This window comes from Helicoverpa armigera, chromosome 1, assembly GCF_030705265.1.
Source record: "Helicoverpa armigera isolate CAAS_96S chromosome 1, ASM3070526v1, whole genome shotgun sequence".
NCBI lineage: Eukaryota > Metazoa > Arthropoda > Insecta > Lepidoptera > Noctuidae > Helicoverpa > Helicoverpa armigera.
This window is the reverse complement of record NC_087120.1, coordinates 8,640,934-8,666,719: the sequence shown is the minus strand read 5'-3', so window position 1 is coordinate 8,666,719 and position 25,786 is coordinate 8,640,934.

Below are 25,786 nucleotides of genomic sequence, written 5' to 3'. Positions count from 1 at the left end.
TAACCTAACTACATAGCTAACTAAAATAACCGAATAGCTGCAAATTTACTCAACGAGGTATCAAATGAAAACGCATCACTTGTACATTACAAAATAATATGTAAAAACCTGCGAATATATCTATGGAGTGGAAAATAGGGATTGAAATCGGAGTAAATGTGTTTATAACCTATTAAGCAAAAAATTGCTTCATGAAAATAAACAGGCAAATAGAACCCTAATCAAAAGTAAAACAGCATTATCTATCGATCAATCATTAAGGTTTTTGACCAGATTGGTCGTTTGCCTAGTTGTTATTAATTTCCTTAAAGTAAAAAAAGCAATAACACAAGTTATAGTACTTACTGAAAATGTAATACGGGTACGTATTATAAAGGTAGGTACGTAAATACGCAGAAAGGATAAGGAAACGGAATCGAATGGACATAAAACATCCATATGGACGGCAAGCGCACGTGCGTGGCGTAGTAATTAGGCGCCACACAGTGCCATCTATTGGAAAACTACATAATTAAACTTGACAAATAAGTGCCGTGGAAACTAAAGTGTGCGCCTTAAAGTTATCTCGAAGACATGAAATATGAATAAAATATAAATATTTCCTCACTCGGTTTCGTCTCGTTAAGTTCCGCTTATGCGCAAAGTTAATGAGCCAACCAAAGACAGAACAGTGCTCAACCGTTGGTGTAACAATTTCTAATTTATTTTATATTGGGTTTTTATTTAATTTATTCAGTGTGAGAGAAGTGGGCAGGTTTCCGATGCTTGTTACGATACGATAATCTCGGCTTACAGGATGTTTGTGGCGATTTAATTGGCACTCGAAATGCTTCGACGTTTTTGCGCATGCCTTTTATTGCTGGCTAACGAGAAATGAACATAGTTATGTGCAATATACTGCCCCTTGCATGACTCGACTGCTGATGAGTGGCCTATCTAGGACTGTGTTCGTAATAATATGTCACGTTCCATAAAAATATCGTCGCTTCGCATGTGGCTTCAATTAAGCTTTGTTTGATTATTTTTCATGCTATACAAATAACCTTCTGTACCGACGTTTCTTTAAATAAGCTAAAAAAATATTATAATACTTGTAATGACTTCAAATGAGAAGTCATTTTTTTATGTTTAATTGCTCATTATTGTTATACGGTTTTTTTTTGTGAATTGAGTAATAATTTGAATTTGTAGAAGCTTATTTTTTTTTTGTTGGGGGCGTAGGAAAAAAGCAGTTAGTAGATAATAATAATCTAGACGCGTTGAGAGATCGAAAAATATTCCTGACTTTAGAAAAATATTATGACATACTTATAGAAATATTTTGACATACGAATGTCAAGCCAAAGTAAAAAACTCTTTGGAGATGTTTTTTGACCTCTTGAAAATTCATAAAACTCGAATACTATTGATTCTACGTACTTATATGATATTGATTGATATAAGGATTAGGATAGTATAAAATATCGTGTAGTATCCAAGATTTCATAAATGCGATCCAAACAGTTATAAAATGCGTTTTTGCGGCAATGAGTATAAAATGAAGGAAGATCAAAATTAAATAAATTTCATTATTAACACCATTGTCTGACTAGGCTATGCAAAAGACTATCCTTTTCCCAAGCAAATTGAGATCGGCTTTAGTCTAACCGGATGCAGCTCTAGTGTTTTGCCTGCATATCAGACCTCCTCAACCACGAGTCCTCAGCCCAGTTGCCCAGCCAACCTGGTACCACTAGGTAAGTCTTTCTGGTTTTTAACTACCTTGAACGACTCCCATAGATGTTCAAATGACAGTCGAGACCCATCAATGTATCGATCTTGACTTCCATAACACGAAAGAATTCTTCATGATATGATCGATCGATCCCCGCGGCTTTACCTTAGCCATGAGCTCTCGAAGAGGGACAAGAGCGTCAGGATACAGTACTCATACTATTCTCATCATCTCCATCTCCCTAGCCTTCCCATTTTTATTAGGGTCGGCTTCCAGTCTAACCGGATGCAGCTGAGTACCAATGTTTTATAATGTGCGACTGCATATCTGACCTCCTTAACCCAGTTATCCAGGGCACAAAATACGCCTTGGTAGACTGCCTGAGAAAACTTGGCTTACTGCCTGCTGACTACCCGTAACGACTGCCATGGATGTGCAGTGGCAGCCGGGACCTACAGTTTAACGTGCCCTCCGAAACACCATCAATGGTGTCCAAGATATACGTAGTGAGCACGTATGAACTTAGAAAAGTTGATAAAAAATATATGAAGGGAAATATCTAAATATTGAAAATGATTGACCCGTTCTCCGTGATTTTCCTTTCATCCTGAGAAAGATTCGTTGCTTCACCAAATAATTATTTATCTTCTTCATGACCTGGTCTATCTTGACGAAAAAAATGGCGTTGTTTCATCTTTGTTCCATTTTTAAATATTTCATATTAATATTTTTAGCTATTAAACCATCCTAAACCTATGCATACCTATATAGGATTACCTGACAAACCACTGGTCAGAGGCCTCTACTTAAACAAGAAAGTAGAGCACTTCTTCGTATTCTTATTTCATTCAGAGCTTTCTCGAATCCGCTTGACGGCCTCTGACGCAGAATTATAACATCGATTGCTAAAGTTCCAGGCACGGGAGCAATTTTAGATTTCGAAGTCCAGATTTTTCTCTTGATGCCTACCTTCATGGTTAGTCAATCACCGAGAAAGCTCATAATGAGTCTTTGAAGCAACAAGAGGCGTAATGTACACGAAAATTTTCAAAACTCATATGCCTTGTAATATACATACATAACACAGGCTGCTGTTGGGCTGAAATATTATAAAACATTTAATGGTGAGTTTTTAAAGAGCTTCTATGTTAACCTTTTAATATGCACTAGCTGTTCCACGCGGTTTCACCCGCGTACTGGGCAAACTTCTTCCTCTACCCAGATAAATCATGGCCCAAGTTCAGCTCAGAAAGCGTAGCTTCCTAACAGTGACAGAATTATTCAAATCGATTCAGTAGTTCCGGATTCAAACAAACAAACAAACAAGCTTACATACAAACAAACAAAAAATCAATTCCTTCCACTTTATACTTATGTTAAGTATAGATTAACCTGAACTAACCTGAAAAAAATCATTCATATGCACTTATATGAATGATTTTTTTCATTTTGAACCATATCATTCACCAGCGTTCTTTTATTATGGATAGATTTCGAAAATCTTTCTGTGTTTACCTCTGTGTACAGCCACATTGCCATCAAAAATGGCTTTTCGCTAATACGCTTTTTCAAATGTTTCAGGTTGAAATACTCGTATCGTGTGCTCTGAACGCTTTATTATAACTACTAAGTAGAACTGTGATCTATGAAATAATCTCTATCCTCTGTCGATCTTCATATGTGATCTTGTGTACTCCTAATAAAAGAAATATTGTAGCTAATAACATCTATATTTTATATTTGTGTTTCAGCATAGAATATACTTGTGATTGCACACTTCTCTTTTTATACCCAAGCTATTTTTAATATATTTTCTTTTGCAAAATTATCTTTAATTACATTTACTTAATATGTCATTAATATTCAAAATCCTGAGTTTTTCTTTCACGCCATTCAATGATCACTGCTTTTCTCAAATCCCTAATAGAAGTTATTAAAGTTGCAGATTACTTCTACCTATTAAAGTCGATTGTGCAACAGCTTATTATATTTAATTAAAACCACTATCTAGTGCAAGTTTTAGCTAAAAAGAAGTAAACTAAGCCTATTCGTAGCTACGTGGTCATTGATGTGATGCTACGTGGTGCTACGTGGCTACGAATAGGCCACCATTATGCCTATGAAGCAAGTGCGTGTGGATACCATCAATGGCCACAGATTTTCCACCAATACCGTAGGCAACCATATTTCTATTTAATCTAAGTATGTTGCTTCCTATATAAACTGTTTATCTCCAACAACAACCGATTATTTTAAAGATCTATTTTATAAACCTAAGTCAAAATTTTTATATATGTATGAAGAAATATACTACCTATAGGTACATTACTCTCAGACTATACAATATTTTGTACATTCTTACTTCGTTTTCAGTTTGTCAGATACACTGTTGTGTATTTCATTAAATAAGAATAATAACGTGAAATGTTTTCACCTGCCCATTAAACAGGCTTTGCTGATTCAGATTTCATATTTATATTCATACTAGCTTTCGCCCAAGGTTTCACCCGCGTCCTACTATCCTTAAACCTTCTCCAGGGTCTAAGTTACCTCCCCTCTAATTTTCAGCCAAAAAGGTCAAGCCGTTTTCATGTTATGTCGTAACAACGGAAAGCGGGTTTCATTTTTATATATATAGATTGTTATTTATGAAGCTTTAGTCTGTAGGTATCTTAGGGGGTAGTGTGCCTCAAGATGTGTCCGAAATCGCGGGTAGCACCCAGTTTCCGTTATAATATTTTTCTATGGCGGCGTCTCTGTAAGCTCTGACTAATCTCAATCGGTACCACAAGTTTAACGCTAAGTTATTATTAGTCATTTGGCGCGTAGAACAAAGCTTTTAACTTTGCCGCCTTCAAAACTAGTGTCTCTTTGCGGTTTCGTTTAACTTGTGTCATGAAAGGCAAAACTCATCGAACCAATTTTATCGTGGCTTATCTAAACATTAATGGTTAAATAAGAATGTGATTTGCACATTTTACAGATTCTAAAATACCTTGTTTTATATGTAGATACTTACTTAAAGAACTTAATTATTTTGCGAAATGAGCACAGGTAAACACCAGAGAATTCAATTAGAAACCGTTCTTCTCTTTGCTGTAAGCATGTCTAAAAAGAAACAAGAGAACACTCGATTAATTGATGCTAAAAGATCTGAAGGTTTTTTCTATTGAAAGTGGATCAGATAGAGTGTATACTAAAGATATTGCTACCTATGGCTATGGGATTGCTCGAAAGATTTACCGCGGCCCTAATGCTCAAACCGATATCTATAATAAATAGAAGGGTTTTAGTCAAAAAAGTATGTTCATATTTTAGTTATAATTTTGTACTAACACTTTACAGATTTGTAACCGTATGTAGATATTATTTTATGAACTAAGAAACGTGCACTTGATACGTACAAATGTTTAATCAAGTTTCGTGTTGATAGACTGAGTGCGTTGATGATGGAGTTCGAGCTCAGCGTGAGAACCGCGTGAAGGGTCATCACGCAAGTATGTCGTAAGTCATACCGCTTGTAACTATCAAGAATTCCAAGAGTTCACAAACCACTTATTCAAATTCTAATAAAGTATAACCAGTTGAAAGAATATCCTGGGAACATTATTTTGATATAGGCAGGTAGTTAACAAGTAACATTACCGCATATAGATTTAGTATCTAAATCTGAAACGCAATATATTTTAATTGTTAGGCCATAAAATCTTCTATTGAATAACAACATTAATTATTTTGAAAGTTTCTTATTGGACAAAGCCATATTTATAATAGGATATTTATAACAAATCGTATGCCAATAAAATTGACAATGTAGCTACTAATATCCGGTTATTTACCCAAGGTCAACGCAACAAAGAACGTTGTTAAAATTTATCTCTAAAAACTTCCGGTACCAACAATCGAATATAAATCCATTCATATGTTTTTTAAAACGCCCATGACAATAGCGCGACGAATCGAAACGCAAACAAATCAACGTCACCTTTAGGCGACGCAAACAGATTAAACTTGGACAAAGCACGCATTGACCCTTTGCATTAGGACGCGAAATCAAAAATGATAGGGCAGCCGAGCTCCGCTCATAATTCAAGAATGATTCTCGTCCATATTCGACGATCCTCGGACAATGGGTCGGACAACACACAGTTAAACGCCGCAAATGCCGTAAGCGGCTATAAATCATTGACATAGCGGAAGTGCGTAGCCTGCCAGTGGTGAGAGAACCCCAGCAATAACGGTTGCGCGGCCGTCTCCGGCATTTTCAGCGTTATAGATAAATTAAATGCCAACACATCCAGCCGGGCAAGCGCAGCGGAGGCGCGCTAGGAATGTCCAAATAAATTTTTTGATAAACGCACCGGAAGCTGGACCTATTACGTGACACTGTCCCCGTTCCTTCCTTATACTCCTCGGTTATTGTTTTTCTTGATCGGCATTTGAGGAATTTTAAGCTTTTATTCAAACCAGCATATGGGAAGCGCGGTCCTTTGAATCGATTTAGAGATCGTAATCAATAAACTGTAATAGGTCAGTTTTGTGTCGGAATTAATCAAGCGTCAAAGGTCTGGCTATAATTGAGCGCCAAAGGCTGCGGGTGTGTCGTATATCTCACTAATTAATGGATTCGCTAGAAATGTTTTTGTCACAAAAGATACCGCTTAGTCGCACAAAAAACATCTCGAATCGTTTTTGTATTCAGATATATAACAATAACCCTTTTTCGGTTTTTAGAGCATGTGTTGTTTATGTCACAATGTGAAGCATACGAAGAGAAGGAAACTGCCTCATTAGAATTATTCGCCGCATTTTGGCGGGGCTGTGGAGGTGCGTGCGTGTTCAATATAAAGAAATATTAATATTCTTACGGCCATAAACAAGCGTTTGACGATAATAATACGAACGCATAAAACAATGCTTTATCTATGATCGAAATACAGCCCCCAGAGAGTTTAGTGTGAAATGTGTTCTCAAAGACACCGTTTAGTAGCGTAATGCGCGTGACTGTCGTACAAATTATGCATTTTCGAGACAAGCCGATTTTATTGCCACGGAAGTGACGTCAATAAAGCACAATGTACAGCAGTTTAATGTTCTCGTATAATAATTTTTGATCGGCTCCGTTCACGATATGCATCACGCTCTGACACGGAACGAGGCACACGTGCCCGTTAACAAACATCATAAGTATAAGTGGCATACCGTGGAATACTTAGTGGCGGTGACGTCTGCCGCACTTGTAAAGTACAAGATTTTGTTCTTAAAATCTCTAAATACTTGCCTACTTTTAATGTTAGGCAACCTCTCGACTCAAAATAACGTACAAACACTTCACTCAGGTACTACTTCCATACTGCAGTAGGTATTCCTAGAATAATTGAATTAATTAATTTAGGCCGCTTTAACAAAAATGTAAAATAAGATAGATGGGCGCATATTTAAATAGTTCTCCTTAACCAGAACAAGAAAATATTGACTTTTGAAAATCATTCATCATTCAAAAGCTTTTATTTACTCAATAAAAAGCTAATGAAGAAGGTAAGTACATCGTGGTAAATCATGTCTTATTTGAGTTCAGAGCTGAATCACTTTACTTTACTTTGCATAATGAATAAAATGTTATGTGAATACATAAAATCATTAGAAAACAGTCATAATTGATTTCATTACCTATTTTAAAGTGCGACATAATTCATGGCTGTAAAACTTGCCGAAACATAGTACACCCCAAATATAAATGGTGTGTGACGCCCAAACGTTCCAAACGCCCTCAGAGATTCGGTGCCGACTCAAAAAATGATATACTCCATACCTTATATTGAACGGAAAATAAATCGTATACTTCCTTTAAGTGCCAATAAAAGTTGGAGTAAATCATAAAAGTATCACTCCTCGAGAAATGTCTATAACAAGTGTGTTATTGCGGAATAATTCAGTAGCGACGGAGGGTGGTTTGAAGGATGGCTCCCTCTAGATCCAGCCAGCGTACTCCGACCTGGAATTCCCGATGCTCTATCAAAGCCTTCAATTATTTATCGGACCCGTGTCTACTTTTCATTTTACTCCTTTCCCCGGCAAGGCTTTCAGTGCCGGAAAATAAACATGTCACACTATTGGGAATACGCTTTACATGAATAGTGGTCGTGTGACTATAAACTGTATCGGTTACGGTCCCACCGCTGACAGTGATGTATGGTTCCTCTCATATTCATTATTAAATTGGGACTAACATTTACGTTATTTGTTGAATAAATAATAACACGATTGAGTTTAGATTCGCACCTTTGAGGATTCTCTTGACTGCTGATTAACTGAACGGACGCCAAGAGCTCTGTTGTAGTTGGACAGCTTTGTTTTCGGTATGGGAATGGAAATGTTTATGGTATTTATGGCTTCCAATGTTCCTGATTTTGACGAACCTGTATATTAAAATACCTACACATTCACCGTTATTACATTAGGCAAGATTCTATCATGTCTTACACATCTAAAGGATTTAATCTAACATAGGTAAGTAAGAAATGAGAACACGTAGCGAGTGCATATTTCTTCATGCGATAATTTTATTTTTAGTAACGGTAACTACAAATAAATCAAAAGTCTAATTTATAGTTACAGTTTGCTATAAAATATTATCATTACGCACACTAAAAGTTGAGGAAACATAAAAATTATATTATCTTTTCACGTGTAAGCTCGATTCATCGTTTAGTGCCTAGTAAATATATTGAGTTATGATATGTGGTCATTGTAAAATATATCAAATATGACAACATCCACATAAAAATTGTAAAACTTAATTCTCATTGTGTTAATAAACTCTATATTCAGAAACTGTTTTTAGCATTTAAGGTTGAGTAAAGATGTAATAAAGATAACATCTTTTCGCAAATTGCAGGTATTTTTGTTTGTTCTATGACATTAAACGCCGTTGTTTGTATTTGACCAACCAAATCAACAAACATAGGAATTAGGATATGTAAGGATGTATGTCAGGACATTTTACTTAAGAATTATTTCTAAACTTAAAAAAAATAGATATACATTCCTACTAATACCCTGCCCCGCCGGCGTAATAATCGCTGTATTTTTATCAATTCCACTTTGAAGTATGAAATGTACGACAAACGGCAATAACCACAAGGGAAATACCAAAGCTCACACTTTATCAGCAGCAGTGTTTTCATCGGTCAATGGTTTCTCAGTGTCTTTCTTTAAATGTTTTTTTTTCTGTCATCAAAAAAGGAGGTTATTTAATAATACTAACAACTGAGAAGGTAGGTGAATAAAAACCATATATTTAATTATAAGACCAGAAAAACTTTTATCGCTGACATCTACTAGCTTCATTATCCCAGAATGGGCATCGGCTCGGTTCTAAAAAGCTCATTTTTACTCATATACGTCTGTGTTAGTACATACGATTGGTGCGTAGGTGCGGCCAGCACAATACGGACATCTCTCGAGGTTGCGGCCAGTTATGTGAGGCAAAAAGCGATGATAATGACAGAGACCATCGGCGCAAAGGGCGCGGGATGAAGCCCCGCCAACGAACGCGCCGAGAATAATAAATGTTCCACTCATAGACGGCGGAACTTGCAGACAGGCCCTTCTAAAACATCGTCAGCTTTAGATATTAAAGCGGGGAAGCTACATTGAATCATCGATTCCGATTTTGGATATTTCTAGGCATCCGTCTGTCTGCGATTCCGCTTATAGAATATTCATAGTATGACAGTTCACGGAGATTAGTTGTTTAAATTTTACTGAGTATGGCTATAAAAAGATAGCTGTCGCTGCTGTAAAAAATAAATTAAAAATTAGTATGTAGCTAATATTTTGCGTTACGCTAATGTGATTTAATGATTACCACTTGTACTTGAACAGTGAAGTATTAGGTTCTTACCGTCCAATTGACAATATTTGTTTACCTTAATCTGTAAATTCTATCGAATGCTTTCATTAGCTATTGAGTCACAAAAAAAAACATAATAAATAATTAGGGAACATCTAGCAGTACTTAAGCCTTTATTATATAAAATCGTAGTGATACTTCTTAGTGGCACGGTGAAGAGGGGAGGCCTAAGGCAATAGTAGGAACACGTCGCGAACATAGTACCAGAGTCACGTAACGTAACGATACCGAATTACTCGCTCGCAAACTGATCTTTGGCGTACCCAGGGAAATATGCGGTAAGGAAATAAAAAGTAGGTACGAGTACCTCCGTCTAACAAATAAAGTTTTATTGCGTCATGGTACGAAGCTGCACTGATCCCCCAGAACTGTGATCATTGGCTATAAGAGTGGACAGTCCGGTGGGATAGTTAATAGCGTACTTACATACGTATCCACTAGTCAGGTCCCCAATGCGACGGCTTATGGTACGAATATTTTTTGGAAAGGGCTTTAAGAGGATTGATATGATACCAGCTTGTATCAATAGGCTTTTGGATTGCTATGTGCAGGATGGGGAAAAATGATTTTTCTGATTGAATGGGATGGAATCAATTGATCAATACTGTTCCGTCATGACCTATGTTACAAGTTAAAAATCCATCAAGTTTAGGTATCATGATGAAATATGTTTTATACTCAAAAACCCCGCGTATATAAAAGTGGCAATTTTCTAAATTGCCCCTGAAAAGTACTTTATATTGGAACAACACAAAACTAAAGCCCCGTAGAGCTAGTTATATTATGTCGAGCGAAGTCAAGGGGCGACGGTAACAGAATTTTCACAAACTTCCCGAAACAATATCCCCAACGTTTTCCACCCAAATCTTTGTATAAGCCTCAGTCAGCTTTTTAAAATCTTATTCAAACTTTATAAAATAAGTGGTGCTCCCCTCTGAAGGGGTCTCACTGCCGATATTATTGTGTAGCCATCTGTGACGAGGCCGGGACGCCATAGAAAAGACATATTTTTAGATTTAACTCGTAAATTACTTCGATCCAATTGCTTTACGCTCGTGTGAGAATTAGGAGAGAAGTTTTATTTGCCAATGCGGTTGTTTATAGCGGCGGAGGGCGCCCGCTTACAGTTATACGTAATCGTACTGTGTATACATTTACTGCAGTTTGATTTACAGGTTAGATAAACATTACGACTTATTGTTTCCTTAAGTAAATATGGAATAATAATGAATTAAATATTATGTAGATTTAAATAACCTTAACCAAATGAATGGTTTACACTGACTACAGAAAATAATTTTAACTATTCGACGTGGAAACATGCTATTGTTCCTCTAAAGATATGTTATGATGATAATAATTATAATAACTAGTTAACTAAGCTTTATTTACTTGAATGTTATAAACAGCGTTCATGGTATTATTAAAAACGAACTTCATTATAATAATTTTCCATCATGCAATACTATAGTTATAACTCAAGTCAGTCATCACACATGTATCCTTAGAGATTCCATTGCCTACTAATAAGAAAACGCGTGTCTAAATATAAATCATGCCATCAATCCTAGTCGTCTTATTGCCTCTAATAGACATTTTTAGCCGCGTCACACTTTATTGACGGAACTCAACACGTAACTAACCAATTTAAAAATTATGTCTCTCTTTATTAACGTGGCAATAAATTAATTTACTTTCATAATATAATATTACGAGGCCGCTATAAAAAGTGTCTGTCACCATAATTTTGGACACAGATTGTTGCACTAATGCGTTAAGTTTAAAGGAAGGGGTTGACGACCCCTTTTGCCCGATTTCCATTCGTCACACACACGCCGTCAAATGGAAGTTTAATTTTTTAAAATTGGATTTTTATTGCTATTTGGAATGGAATGAAAAGTGGCAACACTGGCGACTTTGACATCTAGAGCTTGCACTTGCAGTGAAGGGTTGAAAGGGGGTAAATACCCGATGCACTTTTCATATCGAGGCTAGACAATCAATATTTAACGAGTTTCCTTTTGCGAGGTCCTTTTGAACAGTTAGCACTAACATTTTAAAGCTTTTTCTAAAAATGTTACAATGATACATAACGCTATTGGAATACCTTCACAATGAGGTAAAATATACATAAGTACTGCACTGCTATTACTGTGAAATCGATATTCATATTAACTATCGCTGGAATTGACTGGAATTATACGCAATTAAAGTAGAATTCATAAAATATAATTATCTGGGAATCTTGACGCTTTATTATTAAAATTGTAACGCCATTAAATTAAAAACACATCGAATGAAGAGGTAAGTGCTGTTTAATCAACGCCTAACAGCAGGGTGCGGTCCCCTAATCATCGTCTAGTAGATTACGCCGCCGTCTTTAAATTTGCATCGTTGTGTTACGGCGTAATTGGCGGTATAGCATGAGGTATTGTCCGGCTTTCACGTAAATAATTCCAACTACCCCATGTAACGGTTGATCGTTTAATCGGTAACAATTATATATGGAAATTTTGTACGGTAAATATAGGTCTCCTGTTGTGTCTATCTACAGTCTGTATATCCGACTTTACTGAATACATTTGCGGATATCGGGAATATTCAAACCGCAGCAGTCACCTATACCTACCTATCGCTTGTGACATTACTGTTATTATAAGACTGTCATTGTCTCTGAATTAATTGATTGAATTTAATTTAACTTTGGAATACAAGCCGTATTGTCCAGTGAACCTCGGCGGACCTAAATTCACCAATGAACTACTTATAGGTAGGTAAGTCAGGAGATTTCAACTCTCAAATAAATATTAGAAAAGCCTTATCCTAAGGAATTGTGTTTACCCAACATTCCTTTGAAATATGTTTAGTAATCATTAAAAAGGCGCTGTTTATCATTTCATTTTAAAGACCAATAGATTATAGAAATATTAGAATGCCCGTAGATAATACAAAGTGAACCTTTACTGATAAAAAGGCCGCTAAGAAAAGTGTTTGGAATAAAAAAAAACAAAACATGGTCAAAAGGCTCAGAAGTATTTGCTTAGGATCATCTTTCATTTTCAGTTAAGCAGCTACACAGGTGTTTCAAAGTTACTAAACTAAAAACTAAGGTGTTATCATTCCATGGTTTTATCAACGTCTTTCATATTGACCGAAGTTTAAATACAAAGAGACAGGTGAAGAGTCATAAGTTCATAATGCATCGTTGGTGAACAATCCTAAAGTTCGGGTAAATAGCGGTGGCGGGCCGTGTACAACTGCTAAGTTAATCGACTCTAAATAAACCTGCAAAGCTGCGGAACTGAAATACGCGAAAGTGTCCTAGTTATTAGGTACTTTCAATGTAAAAATATAAGCTTACCAACTTATGAAAACACAAATTGTGGTAGGAAAGTACCAAATAGAGGAGCTCGTAGCTAAGTCAAACTCAAGTCGATCGATCGATCATAAGGTAAAGCAATGCTTGGTGCGGGCGGTCCGGGGTATATCTTGTCATGACGAGTTCTTCCGTGTTTTGAAAGGCACAATAAATTGGTGGGTCCTATCATTTGAACATCTTTGGTTGTCGTCCCGGATAGTCATAAAGTCTGACAACCAGTCTTTCCAAAGGGTTATTGAATTAAGGCGGTCAGATAGGCAGTTGCTCCATTTAAAATACTGGTACTCCGCTGTATCCGGTTAGACTGGGAGCAAACTTCAATACAGTTGGTGATGAAAAGGCTAGGCAGATGATGACTTGTTATATATTTTTTTACAGTTTATTTATTTAATATGTGAGAGATATACTTTCGGACAAACTATTTCTAATGATCTCTTTGATGATCCATAAAGTAAACTTTGCAGTTAGCTGGTCAACCTGTTAAGTTATAATTAAGTTTTCATTACTGTAATCGTAACAGAATACATCTACTTGATACAAAACACAATCTATTAACTGACAGTTGTTTTGATAAAATGCATCGAATACAAAATTAGCCTTTTTCCAAAAAATCCCTATCGCTCATGACATAGAGCCGTACAGTAATTTATACATGAACAAAACCAGACACAATTGTTCACTACAGAATGTACAATGTGGAACTACCTTACCACGGTTCACGTTAAACTTAATACTTACTTGAAACTTTCACGCGGCGTGATTGCGAATCTGAAAAGTTCCAGTCTGGCTTGTCTTGAACCCCGCATGTGGCGCCAACAAGAACTTCCTAAACGAATATAGCTTATAAATCCCTTGGCGTAAGGTGTATTATGACTTGTGACTTTTATCACCACTCTGTCAAGCATGAACTATCGGTTCACACTCATGTCTCCCGCTTCAGCTCACTGCGGATTAGTTCTTAACTATAAACGTGTTCTTTGTTCAAGTTTTTGAACTTACGTGCTTACTTTTTAGAGGTATGTCTGTAGAGCTGAAACACATATTTTGCTGTATGGAAAAATATTTATGGTGCGACCTATTTACCTGTTTAGATTATAATAAGAATTTTACATTATTGTGTTAATCTGCTAATCCTATATCGCTTTTCAGACAAAATATTACTAAGTAGGTGATAAGTAGGTGCATGTGTTATTAAGTTAGATTAAAGATGTACCTAATAAATAAGAAGCGAAAAGTGTTAGATTGCTTTTCTTTAATATACATATATGTATGTGTAAATAAGAAACAAACGGTAAGTGTTGATCAGCGAAACCTTTGTAGTACGTCGGCGACAATTTCGGTCAGTTACATTAGTTAATTAGTATAGTACTGGCCGTTTTAATATTAACAGTTGGCAACTTTAATATCACAAACAATTTGCATTTGCGCAAACTGCGAGAGCTTTTAATAAAACCGTGGAACAAACAGCTCCGCTATGGTATGAACTCTTGCAAATTGCTTTAAGCTGCAGGGCGGCGGCGTTTAACAAGAACCTGCGCGGACGAAGTTCCGCCGAGTTCCGCTTTAAGGCCAAGCACCGATGTTCTTCAACTGATTTATTTAAAATCTAACATGACAGCCCAACAGCTAAAAAACTTTAAACACATCAAGTGTATTGTATTTGAATAGGTGCATGCATTAAGTTTTATTTTCTAAATGAGTGCACATAGCAGACTTGTACATATAATTTAATGTTATGACTTGAATAATTATCACTAGCCAGTAAACAAACTAATGGGCCTCGTTTTAATTAAGAATTTATAGTTTTTCATTTACTCATAATACTACTTTACATGACCAAGGAATAGCAAAATAAGTCCTTTATTTTATTGAAGCACTTTTGATTTTCCGCCCTATTTCCCTGATAACTAGACATGTATGTGTCGCCAAACTTTTTGTCGTCGCGGTACATTGAGCGAGGCGTTGTGCAGAAACTCGTGCTAGGAAGTCAGTCACGGACCGCCATCGAGTTTGCGAAAGCAGTGCTTTCTTACCTTCACAAATGCACCCAAGCAACTGTAGTCTTTCTTATCAATGTCTTACTTAGCATATTATTTCATTGATAAAAAGTACATAACTATGTTTTTTTTTTATTATTTTGACAAAATAAAATAACTTGGGTAGTTGAGACAATTATTGAATGTTTTTCATGAAATTAATCTATATTTGAAATCTTTCAATCATTTGATGGTGATGGTTAGATTTAGATTACTGCTGTACCAATGTTTTTATACCTGACAGACTGAACCAACAAGGCAAGTCAAAAATTTTATTGCACGGAATTTAATTGAGTTAGTTCTGTACTCAGACTTAATTATACTTTTTTTAACACAGCTGTAAAAACTTCTGAAGTCGTTTTGTTCAGTTATTTAATTACTTAGAAAAATGGATTAATGATTTTCACAATTTTGGTAATTGCTACTTACCTATGAGTTCTAGCTCATTAGAAATTTAAGTGCCTCAGTACCAACCGACCACCCTTCAGATATGATTTATTAAAATTATTTGCTTGATAAATGCTTTTGTACTAAATACCTACCCCTAAATTCATAACATTTGAACCGCTTCGGGCAAAATAATTAGTGACTAACGAATCTCAATGGAAATCATTAGTTACATGCAGTGTGCGCATATTATTCAAAGATTTCGGCCAGTATTGTAACAAGCGTGTTTCGTTCTATTGTTAGCTCTAGTACCGGCAACAGATACTTGAAAATGTCCAATTAGCAAGGGCTGAGCCTTAAGCACGAGCTCGAGGCCGATGAGAGCTTGCGAACAAAACTATGTGGTGGCGCGGAATAGCGAAGCAAGCAATGCAGCCGCCCCCCCTCCCGCCCTCTCCACAGCCACCGCCGCCTCCCCAGGTACACACAGAGGTGAACAGCAATCTCGTCCGTACAATACTCTGTAGATAGTTCACAACACAATAGTTTCTGCGAGTCTCGCCAACTCGCCTCGCTTGTAGGTGAGCGGTTACGTTCGAACGTGAGAATTAACTTTTTATTTATTAAACAGTAAGCGCCTTGCGTTTTTGTCCACGGACCCTATTTACATTTCGTACTCAATTTAAGAATGTCTATAGACGTATTTGTTGAGAATCCCTTTGTACAAGTATGTAATATTATGTCTAAATACACAGTCCAGGACTATTGTCTCTTACATGCAGTTCTTTACAACAATTAAAAAAAACCGATATACATAGGTACAATTTATTTACCAGATCTACTTTTCTGAACCTGTCTCATTGTTTTTAATTAGTTCGGTGAAAACTTCCTTAAATCACAAAATGACAAAATGGATCATGTTTCGAGGCTCTTTCAAGCCACTATGGGTTTCAAAACGTAACCGAGCTTATTTAAAAATAGGTAGCATAAACTAAAAATAATATTGAAAATACATAGACAGAAATTATGAACCCATTTCTCACCTTAATTTTATATTGACATAAATAAATAGTTAGATGAAACCCGTGAAATCAAATGAACCTTAAATTGTACAGTTCTTAACAAAAGCCCTGTTTAAAATGCTGATAGTGCATTTGGAGATCCATTCTATTACAATCAGTGCTACTTAAATCTATCTCTTGTGTTCGTGGTGCTTCGTTAGTATGTGATTCGATCACAGTTTGTTGTAAAGATTATGTCTTAAAGAAACTCTCATCCGGTCTTTGGGTTAGTCTGCTACACAGGAGATGAAAAAGTATCCTCGTAATAATTTTTTCATAAGATTCACGTATTATTTTGTAAGAATATCGTAGCGTGTTTGATTTTTGTTAGATATCTTGATTTAACTTGTCAAGATGCTTAGTATAATAAAAAAGCAGCCATTATGTAAAAGAATTCTACAAAAAGATTAGATAAAAATAAAACAGGACGAAAAAAGTGACACCTTTTATTTGGCTATCTTTTAGCAATAGCTTGCATTGAGTATCCAATGGCTTGTCCGTTCATTTTATAGGAACACTAAATGTCAATAAAATGTCGACATTGCAATATTGCAAATTTTATTCGCATTGCTAAATACTTAATAGAATTATAATAAAACTAAATCACTTAGCATATAACTAAGGCATGTGATATCAACTACATAGTTCATTAACTAATATTCTTACTGTTTTTTCTTAATCAGTAGGTAAATGAAAAATGAAAGTTAAACAAAGCGCGGTTAGTGAATATCTCGTGACGTGTCTTCGAACAATAACGCCGTGTATGTTCTGTGTATAGTGGTCAACATCGGTCCTCCAATGTCGGACATGTCGCTCCTATCTGTTTCGATGCATTTGTCGTTTAAACACCGACCTGTAATAAATCAGCCAGCATATCAAATACTATCAAACGAATTAACTCAATACCATGGTGCTACAAAATAAAACTGTAACAGCATTGTAATAAGAACCTGTTCTGAATGGAGAAAACCAATGACTTGTGTTTCCACCCCGAGAGCTAATTTAAGCCTATCTCAAGTCCACTACGGACACTCTTCATTCAATACTTTAAATGAGATTCTTATCGCACGCCCTTAAATAGATTAGTAGATTAATGATGTCTGTAATAATTAATAATGGATCGTGAATTTTACAACAACAATAAAAGCGGTTCGGTCGTCGTCGTAAACACTGGCTTGCAGTTTGTTGTTTTGAATCCTTTAGCTTTACGATCCGTCAATGCGTTCCATATATTTACCTCGTCTTAATTACTGTGGAGTTATCCTCTCAGTTTTATTGCACTTCATTTTTAGTATAATCAAAGTCCTGTTTAGTGTAGTACCACGATAACCTTTATGTTTGCTCTGCAATATACGGTTTAAGAGTGCTGTTAATATAATCAAATTAAGTCAATATCACGATGTGAACTGTATTTTATACAATTTAGTATTATAAAGAAATATTAATTTATAGCATCGGATAAATAGGCTTTTGTTGTTGTAATAGGTGATTTAATAAATCACAACGGCATCTGATCTTCTAGGGCCTAGGGTACTTAAATGCATTAGATAAGCTAGACGTTAAACTAAGACATTTCAAAGAAGTTGCCTACAGGCTCCAGTTCTCTTCCTAAGTAACAATTTTTATCATTACAGTTTCTGTTCTAGTTAACTGAAGCATAAACGAAAGGTAATGTTTGCACCCACTTATCTCTTTATCTCCTCAACTGAAATCCATACAAGAATCATTGAGATTGATCTAATCAAATAAGTCAGTAAAAAATAACGAACAACATCGAGCGCCGGCTGGTCACCGTACAAGTTTAAAAAGTTAAGCCCTTTTTCAAAAAAGGGGAAAAAACAAGAAGAGCCCCTAATTGATGCGTCGTCTTTGTTTAGTTAAATTCTAACATGCTTTTCCCATTAAAGTGGTCAGGAATCGGGCCTGTGTAGAAGATAACGCCGACTCTTTTACTCCTTACACGTTATAATATTATGAGATCGGGGTGGACCCTCCATACTTTTAACCCTAGTTTAACTCTCGTTTTGGTAATGTTCAGTGCTCACTCGCCGCACAAGAGGACAAATAAGTGAATCACGCGGAGCGCTGCGCATTTTTACATTGTCACAGTGTCCCCGGGGCGTTAGCGTCGCATATTGAGAATCGATATGTTTGCGCTAAGTGCTTAAGTGCTTTGAGGGGATTGCGTTTCACTGATGAATAAGCAATGAATGCTATTTAACATTTGGTGAATATCTCAATTCGTTGCATATTCTTACACAATTGCACATAATTTGCATTGTTTCGTTATTATGTATTTTTAAACATCAATAACAAGTTCGATTTTTAACGATAGATCAGTTGCCTTACATAAAATCTCTTAATAAACGTGGATTAAGTTTAGGTTGAGTAGCACGGTGCAGCCGGGCACTGGATCGTGAAGAGAACCCGGCACCTTTTGTGAGTTTTATGGATTATCTTGGTTTACGTGTATTAACATGCGGAGCTGTGTCCGGTCGCACGTCTCGCCTCCACACCCACTCACCGCGTTATCACCTCTACGGTCAATGCTCGATAATTTTATTACAGAAGTTTTGTCGAATTACTTGAGCCTTCAAATTAAATTAAACGATACTTGTCTCTTGTTGATATGAAGCATTAATTTATTTTAGGGCCTCGTTTTATACCGTCCTCTTCGATAGGTCGATGTTAATGCAAGCGATGTGCTTACATTTTCACTGACTTTCTGAAGTTGAATTTCCTTCAGTGTGCGGCGGACTGAAGCAAAAATACTTACATAAAGAGAGGGGGGGCACAATTCGACTGAACATTGAGACAAACAGGCGTTCCCAAAGCTCCCCTGCGTTTCAGGAATGACACTGTAAACAAAAGTATCATATAAGTTTATTAATTACACGGCCCCTCCGGCACGAGCCTCCATGAATATTAATTACTGGATACCGAAAAGCTTTAGAACGCTCAAGGAGGGAAAGTTTTACAAAGAGCTTTTATTATTTAAGAAGTAACGTCGATGCGGTGAAACGAATTATGCTCACTAGACGGAGCCACAGGAAAATGCACGCTCGGGCGTTGAAAACAAGGTCGCGTTCGTATCGAACTTGGTACCATTTATCATAACTCGATAAGAAAGTGACGGAAGAAAGTCAATAGAGTAGGTGCTTGAGGGTAGGCTTTAGACATCGCTGGCGCTCGCTCGCCCCGCCTTAATGAACAAATAACAGCCGACTGTGCACGTCGCGACTTCGAGACCATTCAAATTATTCTCTGTTTTTATAAAAATAAAGTGTTATTACGCGTTTTTTAAACGTCCACAATCGATTAAACTGCACTCTTAAAAGGTAATAATCCAGCTAACTTTATACAACATAATAAGTAAGATTTTTCTTTGATTATTGTGGATTTCGTAGTAGGTACATACGTTTTCTACATAATGATTATAATTATATAAGTTACTAAATTATCAAGATCATGCCATAGTAATCACTGAAACAGATTTAATTCAAAACATATCTCAACAGCTGAGTAAAATGTTTAATTTTCCTTTAGGTAGGTACATGGTGGCGTAATTAATGTCTTATTGAAAAGCTTACAGGCGTTATGAAACCACATGATGATAGGTATATTATTTGGACCATCTTTTTATAGCAATGAAACGTGAGGATACATCAACCTGTAAATGTTGACTGAACAAGTTCCCTCTCCAAGTATTACGGCTGTGCGGTGTCGTCAAAAGTATATAACTGCCAATCCATAGACAACGTATATTTTTAAATGTTTTTTTATTTATTTTTTATAATCTAATATTTAAAAATATAAATAATATGTTGAAAGTTAAATAAATGCACTAGTACGACAATATATTTTCAGTAGATTGTTTACATGTAGGTACATTACTGACTACATTTTTATGTCTCTATGAAAATTCAAATACTACTAATACAACTACACTTAATTACAAGCGTGTGTGATGATACGTGCGCGAATGATAACTGTTGTGGAAAAGAGCTCAAAGCTCATCGGTCTGCTAACATGACTGAACGAAATGCTGTATAATAGCCGCCAAGTATGTAAGTATGTCAGGCAGGAGCTATTTTTATTTTGGACTATATCAATAATGCATGAGATTAATGCTGCAAAATGGGTTGACATATCCAGGTTGATTTAATTGTCAACCTAACGGACATATACACGTGTAAAAAGTTCTCGTCAAGTTGCATAACTTACCCTATAAACATTTACAGCAGAACTTTGCATCTATTGTTCTACCCCACACTGAACTGGCCATGATAGAGAAACAAGAACATTATTATTACAAATAAAAATACGCCTGAAGCGGTTCGTGAAAACATTCTATAACTTGACAAGAGACACTCGAACGTGGCCTGGGGTTTTTATTATGAGTTTAGACAGCCGACCTCTGGGCAATAACGGCTCCTATTAAATTCTGCCTTTGATATCAGCGGGAACATTACATTCTGTAAACTTGTGTTCCCCTTTTGTTTAGTTGTTCTTTTGAAATAAACTTTTAGTATGTAAACTTCAAATGTAGTAGCTACATTATGCCGGTGATGTACTGTTGTAGGAAATGAGTTCTAATCATAACGTATTTATTTATTTCTTAATTATTTAGCTGGAGCAGATTATTTAAGTAAATCGTTTTAATATAAAGATGTCGCTATTTATTTTATTTTAACGTAAGAAAGAAATTTCATACGGAATTAAGTCAAGTAAATTGGAAAACTTTGGGAAACCTTTTGAACCAGAATGTCTAATATATGATCATTACACAAGGTTATACATCTAATACTGCAAGAGTCAACATGGCTAAGCAAGGGACCGCGTGTAACATAACGAGGCTCGGTCGGGCTGGGGCTCGGGCCAAGGAGTTATTATTTAAAGTAATTATTTAATTAACACCGTGTCACTGAGTCTTACCCTCTTAAGCGAGTTTAGGGCTACAAGGAATTAAGTACGGAGCTAATGTTAACACGGCATACGTCGTGGTTATTGTTACCGCCGCCCGGCGCGCCGCCCCCCGCCGCGGTATTTATGGCCGCAGTACCCAAGTTTTGGCGCACACACACCCGAACTATGACTGTTAACATTGTTACTCTTACCCCTCGCTTTTAACGTCATTAGTTGTACGAGATTTCGTACGTACTCGTAATGTGTATTTGTTTTCATAACTCACTGCTCTATAGTGTTTCAGTTTGCCCTTTATTCGTTGCCGTTTAATCGCTGTGGGAAACTGATGTTTTGACTTTGCATTTTTTTTAATTTATTGACATAATACACTTTTATGACGTAAGCAGATGCTTACGAGGGAAAGCTTTATATTTCTTTAGTAACTTAACACACACAATTTACATTACGATGCTCATTTAAACAGTGACTAAAACGCGTTCATTGTACGTTAAATAGCGTGCCATAACAATTGAAGATATAAACTGATAGACAAAAGATTCATAATGTTTTTTGTTTGCTCATTAACAGTAGCTAAATGCTGTCTAAACTCTCTTTTGAGCAGTAAAAAGAAATTCATCACGTTTTATATGACCGTTTTATTCAGACGGCGAGCGTCAAAGAGCACTAAAGCTGTGCGACTTTAAATTCATAACTTTTAATTAACTGGAATGCTAACACAATTACAGGCTTTATAGTCGTATCAAATTTTCCGAAACGGACCGTTCACCGTCGTAAAATGTGAGAATGATTACAAATTTTAAAACAAAGCATTGTAACGTGGAATTTAGTGCTGCGAGCAGCTGGCGTCTCGCTTAAGGGAAGCTTTAGGGCTCGTTCCGAGCTGGGAATGGGTCGTAGCATTGCCTCAGTTTGCTCGAGTCGGTGTTAATTTGTCGCTACAAAAGGAACAGATGTTACGTACAGCGTCTCCGCGCTGCGCTCACCGCCGCGCCGTGTCGCGTGCTGCGCCCATCACACTCTAATCCTCGCAGTGCTGGCTCCATTCCTCAGGCTATGCAAATGCATGAGACGAGAGTTACACTTCTACCAAAAGCTCGCGTATAACGTTGCTAGCGTTTAGGTAAACAAACCATGCAAATAAACAAACATTACTTACATTTCAGTTTTTTAGGTGTAAACTGTGGAGAAACTCACGATTTTTTATTGATAATGAAATAAAATATTTTCCAAAGTTACCTTCCAAATTGCTTGGTACCTTATGACCAAAATGAAATAATTTTAAATAGCAGCATTAACTTAAAACATGGTGAAAAATTAAGTTTAATGCGTCAAGGTAAGTAGTGTACTACTTAAGTATATGTTTCAAACTCGTTAAGTTTTTATTTGGTTTCCAATGAATTTCGCGATAAAACAAAATTGGTACTCGTACAGATGACGACATGAACTGAAACTCGTAGATTTTCAGTTCATAGGTATCTAAACTACAAGCATTTACCTACCCGTATAAATATGGGGAGGATACAAATGTAAAACAAAGCTCTGATAAGTTTGAAGAGCAACCAATACTCTCAAAGTTGGTGTAGCGATGTTCGTCAATCCCATTTTCTCGTCCTTTATCCGGTCGGTCGCACCGCGGCGCGTCGTGCCTACTGCTTGGTACGACAACGCGCGAATCACAACGCCCGCCTCCTCCTCCAATTTCCGACATTAATCCCCAGATCGTAAGGTTTGTTAAATCAAATAAGTTCTTGCTTTATAATTTAAGCATTCGCATTTACATTCGAACTAGATTCATCTCGCCGCCGTCTTCGGCCAAAAATTTTAATAACAAAATAACTTGCCAACTCCGTCTCGTCAAATATAATAGCAAAGTTGGAAGTAATAAGACAAAATTTTATGCATAACAACGGGAGCCCTTCGAGACGGGGTGGGCCAGGGGCGCGAAGGAGGGTTAGCACTTGTCGGCCTGCCTAGACAGAAATGAAACGTCAAGCCTTATGAAGACGAACAACTTCGCCTTAACAAATATAAATCTCCTTTTCATCCTGGTAGGTTTTTTGAGGCAGTTAAGGGTAATGTTAATTTATGGTTTGTAATTGTTTGCTATTAACCTCCTTGGTTGAGTACCTTCTGATAATGTTTTCGAGTGGTTTGTTTAGGTATATTTAATATTTTGGTTAACTTAAGTAGGCTCGAGTACTTCATTGTAATTCCAATGTAAAACAGTTTAACACATCATATATTAAGTGTGCCAAGTAGGTAGGCAAGACGATTTCTCTGCTGGGTGTAAAGTTTACAAACGATGTGGGGAGTTATGAGTATCATCCGCCACTCGATGTGGCGCCATCTGCACCGCCATTTACATACGACAACAAAATATATTAAAATTCTGTCATCGCGATCCAAGATACAGTTGCGAGCCGTCATTGACACCGGGCGCGGGCGGTGATTAGCTGAGGGGGGGCTGGGGGCACCATGGCGACAAGGAAAAAGGGCTACCCAGCAATAATTACTTTATATACCCCCTGTGAATAATTACCCCGGCCAGAGATCAATTAGACGGAAACCTCGAATTAAACCCCTCGTTAATGAACCGGCAAATTTTTATTTCAGCTAAATCAGAACTTTAATCGACTAAAGACTAAGTGCGTCAGTCGTAAAATGATCAACGTAACAATCAAATACTTACTCATTCTCTCATCCTGAGTAAACCAGGGATGTGACACATCCCTCATATAATGATACCTTTATTTCGTAATTTACTTAATTCCTGTGCCATGTCATTTCAATAGACTCATCTATTTTGAGTCTATTAGAAAAAAAAGTTTGTTTATCGATAGGACTAGGATGTTGTAATGAAAAAAGAAGGTTTGTCATACTATCTCTCACAAGTCGTAAAACATTTTTTCCACTTCCTACTCAAAACGTTGTAACGACTTAACATATGGTGAACTAAATTATGTTACCTACGTCTAAACGACAGCAAAATAAAAATGTCCAAACATTTGTATACATTAAATAAATTTATCATCCCGTTTCATTTATAGGAGCATTGCAGTGAAAAGGAAGCTGCCGTGCGCACATGGGGAGCCGTCAAATCCCAAACGTATTATTTTTTCAATATCACCTCACACGCTCGCTAATACAAGATAACGAAATTCACGACAATCGGATGAATGTTTGCGCCGCGTGAAATCACGACTTTTGTGAGGAAAAAAGTCTGACATCGAACGTTACGAGTCCGCGTGGGACGGACGAACACGTGTATGTGGGCAGACGAGGGTAGGGACATGTGACGATACCTGTCAAAATATGACGAGTCTTATTCAACTACAGATGTAGTTATTGTCATCGCACTAATCTAATTCGGTGTCGCGAACCGTGAAAGTGTTCGGTGCGCGATTAACACATTTTCGTAACGAATTATTGGGAGGCTGTCAGTCGGTTTGCGTAAGCTGTGACAGGAGAGTGGCAGCAGCCGTGGGGTGCGAGCTTAGGGCACCCAGCGCAGAGTGCGCGACGCGCTCCTGCGTGTGCCCGTCCGATAGCGTTATCTAGCAGCTTACTGTACGCAATGCTACACTACCAGCGTTTCACACACTTTTAAAGAAACAAAGACATCTGCAATACCAAACTAAGCCTGCTAGCCCACGCCGGATTGTCAGAACATAGGTTACATTTAAATAGCTAGGGTTCTAAAGTTTGCTGTTGAAGAATCAGCGGATGCACCCTTTATCACCATTTAATATTCACATACATATATAAATATTACATTGATTGAGCACATATTAAGTAGGAAGATACCTTATCATTCATTAGAGAAGGAAAATAGAAAGTTTCACGTTTTAAAATTATTGTATAATCCTTAGTATCTGAAGTATATCTACCTACATATATGTTCCTCACAATTACAAACTTAACAAAATATAGAAATTGTTCAGCCTTACAACAACCCTGAAAACAGTAGATTTTGAAAAGATAAAGCGTTTGGTTCACCAAGTCCAAGTAGCAGTATTTAATTTAAAGACCAAGCAGAAGTAGACAATTAAAAGAAAATAATTTCAAAATACATTAGCTTTGACAATAACGAGAAGGAAAAGACGAGAAGGAAGCAGTGTGAAGAAGCACCAACTTGATTAGTTAAAAAAATATTTTTTATCATCTGCTCACTTCAATTAAGAGAATACAAGAAATCTGCTCCTAAAACACATTTGGTTTGAATGTTTCTTCCCCAATACATTTGTAAAGATACGGCTACTTAGTAAAATTAGAGGGTAGGGGAGAAGTGTCACACAAAAGTTATTTAGATGTTTACGTGTGCATCGTTGCATTAAATAAGCAACGAATCCTTGCGGGGGGTGGCCGGGT